This window comes from Zophobas morio, unplaced genomic scaffold, assembly GCF_036711695.1.
Source record: "Zophobas morio isolate AGI-343-1 ecotype UQ-CSIRO unplaced genomic scaffold, CSIRO_AGI_Zmor_V1 ptg000458c, whole genome shotgun sequence".
Lineage (NCBI taxonomy): Eukaryota > Metazoa > Arthropoda > Insecta > Coleoptera > Tenebrionidae > Zophobas > Zophobas morio.
This window is the reverse complement of record NW_026972561.1, coordinates 1-5,000: the sequence shown is the minus strand read 5'-3', so window position 1 is coordinate 5,000 and position 5,000 is coordinate 1. Positions and strand designations below refer to the sequence as shown.

Here is a 5,000-nt window from a genome sequence, read left to right as displayed (position 1 = left end):
ATCCAATCGTATAAAAACGACATAATCGTCATTATGTATTTTTTTTTTGGTCCGTCCCACGTGCAGGCAACCAATAATACGCGTCTTTCGTTAACGGCACCGATAAATTCTGCGCTTCCAACGGAACTAGTAGGCAACCAGTAATACGCTAATTCAGCGATCCTGCAACCAACAATACTCCTTTAACGGATGCATATGCAACTCACAATACACCGACGTGCGACGTCCGTTAACGCCACCGCCCGATTCCTTTCGACTGACTTTCGAACACGCGTTTTGCAACCCGCAACACACCGACACGTACGGCGTCCGTTAACGTCACCGATTAATTCGAAGCTTCTCGCACGCCTCATATACAACCGGTAATACACTGGCCGTTCATAACGTACGGCGTTCGTGCCGAGTGACTGTATAACGCCACCGATCGATTTCGACTTTCAAACACGCAGCACAGTCGTCGATCTACAATACAATAAACGTACGGCGTTCATTAGCGCTGTCGAATTTGCGGTTTCGCGTACATACAGGCAACCGGTAATAAATACACCGGAAATAGTTATAAAGGGCGAAATGGCACAATTTGTTATCAAAAATTAAGTTTTTATCATTTATCAGGAGGTAATTTAATTAGTTATTTCAATTTATTGTAGAAATAGACGACTTCATTTTGAGAAGATTTTACAAAAAGTTTTTATTTTAATTTAAGGAACGCGCGGATTAACGGCGGTGATTGCAAGTACAGTAATTGTGAAGCCTAATGTCTCGTTGTCTAATTCGTGGCGCCCGTAAATGGATTAACGAGATTCCCACTGTCCCTAGGTTTTCTTGAAAAAATCGAAATTTATGGTGTTACTTAAATTCAGTTTGAAGCATTAAAAAACATGAATGGCACAATTCGTTTTAAAAAATCAGCTACAGCTATTTCAATTCTCCCTCGTTTTTATTAAAAAAAACTTCTCGAAAGTTATTTCGACATATATAATAAATTTCATTTTACAACATTTTATATATACGTCGATCGTCTTTTATAAAGTAAGGCGTTCTTCCGTACTTAAAATTTTTAAAAAGTGCATGTACGGCGTTCGTCTTTTATAAAGTAAGGCGTTTCTCCGGACTTGGAAATTTTTTTAAAAGTACATGTACGGCGTTCGTCGTTTATGAAGTACGGCGTTGGTTGTTTATAAAGTACGGCGTTTGAAATTTATGAAGTACGGCGTTCGGAATTTATGAAGTACGGCGTCCCGTACCGGGTACGTATTTTAAAATTAACTAAATCGCTATAATAAAAATTCTAACTTACCTCGATTACGTAACACAATGCGGCCGTATTTTTTTTCTTGCGAAAATCCGTGGAAAAATGTTCAAACCGCTCTTTACGAAGAGCCATCACACCGACAGAGCGCACCTCGGACGGGGAGAGGTGTGTCTCGCGCCCCTGCTCGCGTACCACTGTCGCCGCTTCGCAGCGTTTGGCTCCGATCGACGTCAAGCGCGCTATTATAGGTAGCGGAGTGATGTTGTGGCGTGTGAGGTGTTCTCTCGAGATACCGACCAACGACTGCATCCTCTCGCTCGCGTTACCACGGACTGTCTGCGAGTCTTATCCAATACTTTTAAAAGGAATTCGGATTTATGACGAAATGAATTTCGCAGCACGTTCCGGCCGTTCTTCGGTGTCTCTAAGACTGTGCGTTTTTACGTATTCTCTAAAAATGATAGCAGACGCTAACCGCATTGGTTTCTCTCTGTAATAAATAATGTTCAACAACGACATTATTATGTTATTCAGACCGACCCGACAAAAAGAGACGACGATACGTTCACCTTTTTAGAACGAAACGTTGCGATTACTTTTGGTGGTCGTGCCTTTAATGATTATAAGAGCGAACCTTGTATGTGTGTGTGTCTTGTTGATAATTTTGAGAATGTAGTTATCGCACCCGTCGAAAATGACCCGAAGTAGACTTGGCTCTCGGAGCGTTTGCGCCTAGAATTTCATGGAATCCTTGAGTTCCTTCATTGGGTTCGAGCTTGCCTCGAAAGACGGTCCAGCACAGCGAGATCGCGGATGCGGCGGACGTTCCATCGTCGGCGGTCCTTATGCGATCAACCTTACATTGTTGTAAACGGTGGCGTACGTTCGAATTTCACGATTCGTCGTTCGTTGCATCGAACAGCTATTAAATTTGCGTCAACTCCCTACATTCCGAGCGAGAATATATAATATACTCGTAACGTGTGCAGATTCTGTAAAGAATTCGGCACGTCTCACCGTCGCATTCTATCTAGCGAAGAGTGAGGAGAATGTTTGAACTTTTAAACCGGCGCAGGAGGTTTCCTCGCGAAACTTTTCGACCGGTATCGTTATGTATGATATTTTTCGTATATAAAACAACGAAAGAGAGAGTTAAGCGTGGCGTTACGTTCCTACGCGTTCGTTTCGCGAACACGCACTCGCGCTTTCGACGAAAGTGTAGTTTTCAGTTTCGGAGTATCCGAACGAGAACGCAGTTCCCTGGTTGATCCTGCCAGTAGTCATATGCTTGTCTCAAAGATTAAGCCATGCATGTCTCAGTACAAGCCGAATTAAGGTGAAACCGCGAAAGGCTCATTAAATCAGTTATGGTTCCTTAGATCGTACCCACATTTACTTGGATAACTGTGGTAATTCTAGAGCTAATACATGCAAACAGAGCCCCGACCGGAAACGGAAGGGGCGCTTTTATTAGATCAAAACCAATCGGTGGCGGTCTCCGTCATCGTACAACTTGGTGACTCTGAATAACTTTACGCTGATCGCACGGTCTCGCACCGGCGACGCATCTTTCAAATGTCTGCCTTATCAACTGTCGATGGTAGGTTCTGCGCCTACCATGGTTGTAACGGGTAACGGGGAATCAGGGTTCGATTCCGGAGAGGGAGCCTGAGAAACGGCTACCACATCCAAGGAAGGCAGCAGGCGCGCAAATTACCCACTCCCGGCACGGGGAGGTAGTGACGAAAAATAACGATACGGGACTCATCCGAGGCCCCGTAATCGGAATGAGTACACTCTAAACCCTTTAACGAGGATCAATTGGAGGGCAAGTCTGGTGCCAGCAGCCGCGGTAATTCCAGCTCCAATAGCGTATATTAAAGTTGTTGCGGTTAAAAAGCTCGTAGTCGAATCTGTGTCCCGCGCCGCCGGTTCATCGTTCGCGGTGTTAACTGGCGTGCCGCGGGACGTCCTGCCGGTGGGCTTAGCTCGAGAGGGCGGCCCAACTCAATCCCGCCGCGGTGCTCTTCATTGAGTGTCGAGGTGGGCCGGCACGTTTACTTTGAACAAATTAGAGTGCTTAAAGCAGGCTAAAACTTCGCCTGAATACTGTGTGCATGGAATAATGGAATAGGACCTCGGTTCTATTTTGTTGGTTTTCGGAACCCCGAGGTAATGATTAATAGGAACGGATGGGGGCATTCGTATTGCGACGTTAGAGGTGAAATTCTTGGATCGTCGCAAGACGGACAGAAGCGAAAGCATTTGCCAAAAACGCTTTCATTGATCAAGAACGAAAGTTAGAGGTTCGAAGGCGATCAGATACCGCCCTAGTTCTAACCATAAACGATGCCAGCTAGCGATCCGCCGACGTTCTTTCGATGACTCGGCGGGCAGCTTCCGGGAAACCAAAGCTTTTGGGTTCCGGGGGAAGTATGGTTGCAAAGCTGAAACTTAAAGGAATTGACGGAAGGGCACCACCAGGAGTGGAGCCTGCGGCTTAATTTGACTCAACACGGGAAACCTCACCAGGCCCGGACACCGGAAGGATTGACAGATTGAGAGCTCTTTCTTGATTCGGTGGGTGGTGGTGCATGGCCGTTCTTAGTTGGTGGAGCGATTTGTCTGGTTAATTCCGATAACGAACGAGACTCTAGCCTGCTAAATAGGCGTATTTCGACATCCCAAAGGCCCGCCGGTCTCGGGTTCGCCCGTTGGCCGTGCGCGGTTTTTACTGTCGGCGTACAAACAATTCTTCTTAGAGGGACAGGCGGCTTCTAGCCGCACGAGATTGAGCAATAACAGGTCTGTGATGCCCTTAGATGTTCTGGGCCGCACGCGCGCTACACTGAAGGAATCAGCGTGTCCTCCCTGGCCGAGCGGCCCGGGTAACCCGCTGAACCTCCTTCGTGCTAGGGATTGGGGCTTGCAATTGTTCCCCATGAACGAGGAATTCCCAGTAAGCGCGAGTCATAAGCTCGCGTTGATTACGTCCCTGCCCTTTGTACACACCGCCCGTCGCTACTACCGATTGAATGATTTAGTGAGGTCTTCGGACCGGTACGCGGTGGCGTTTCGGCGTCGCCGATGTCGCTGGGAAGATGACCAAACTTGATCATTTAGAGGAAGTAAAAGTCGTAACAAGGTTTCCGTAGGTGAACCTGCGGAAGGATCATTAACGTGTCTCGAACACACGCACTGTCTTTACACAGACACACACACCATCGTCTGATCGTGTTGTTGTTGTCGTGCGAAGTATGTCGCGTCCGTGGACGACGTACACGCTCGATCTAACATCTAAAGACGTCTGCGGCGTAGACGACGGCACGTCCAGCCTTTAGCGGTGCCGTCGCGCGTTTCCGAAGCGCGTTCTCTTCTCTTCTCTCGTCCCACGTGGGGATCGGTGCGAAAGAGGAAACGCGTCTAAGAGACGGCGTCACGCGACGTCCTCGAACTATTGAATCGTCCAGAGTCGGATTAGGCGTCATGCCGATGCGAACTCGCGGCGCCGGTCCTTTACGCGCGTTCGTCGTGCGATCGGGCAGACGGCATTTCGGGCACCTTGATCCGCTAAAGAACCTCAAAGAGTTCGATTCGGATCGCAGGTTTCGTAAGTACGTGCGGGGCGTTTCGTGCGCCTTTGCTCGTCTTCGTTACCGTGGGTTTTAAATGATTTTCGCCCGGCCGACGGGTTCGGCTCGATGCCGCCGTTCTCGTCGAGACGATTCGAAACGTCGTTCGAGAC

The 5,000-nt window shown here is 47.9% G+C and overlaps 1 non-coding gene across 1 annotated transcript; it reads left to right on the top strand.

Annotated features, from left to right (window-relative positions):
- Window positions 1-2,512: 2,512 nt before the first annotated feature.
- LOC135120962 (small subunit ribosomal RNA) lies at window positions 2,513-4,433 on the top strand. The gene has a single exon (XR_010278806.1). It is a non-coding gene; the product is annotated as a small subunit ribosomal RNA (ribosomal RNA).
- Window positions 4,434-5,000: the final 567 nt, after the last annotated feature.